The following is a 517-nucleotide window of genomic DNA, read 5'->3' on the forward strand; positions in this document are numbered from 1 at the left end:
TTTATTTTCAAAGCCTTCTTTGATCATATTTATCAAGGGTATGAATAATTTTGAGCACAACTGTATATGCCCATATTTAATATGTAAAATATTATGTTATCATTGACAATACACTTTTAGGAAATTCAGCTGCAATAATTTGGAGCAATTTGTTCCTATTTTAAGATTACTCCTATATGTCAGAATATGAATTGTAAAAATGCAGAGCTCTGTTGTTTTATATTTGTTAAATATAAAACGGTAACATTAAAGGGAGTAAAGCCATTCTTTAGATGATTTACTTGTGTGCTTTGTGTCCTTGCCTTGTTGCATCACCCAACCTCTCTAAAGTTAAAGACATGAACTGCTGTCCTTACATTCTTCTGTAAATTGTCTTGATACACTTTTGAATTTGTTGTTCTTTCAATAATTGTATGGTGTCCAGGCCCTGAAGCATCAAAGCAGCACTAAACCACGATGTTCCGTCCACCATGATTCACAGATGAGATGAGGGTTGGAAGTTAATTTGCAGTTGCTA

This window comes from Sinocyclocheilus anshuiensis, unplaced genomic scaffold (assembly GCF_001515605.1).
Source record: "Sinocyclocheilus anshuiensis isolate Anshui unplaced genomic scaffold, SAMN03320099.WGS_v1.1 scaffold2551, whole genome shotgun sequence".
Taxonomy (NCBI): Eukaryota; Metazoa; Chordata; class Actinopteri; order Cypriniformes; family Cyprinidae; genus Sinocyclocheilus; species Sinocyclocheilus anshuiensis.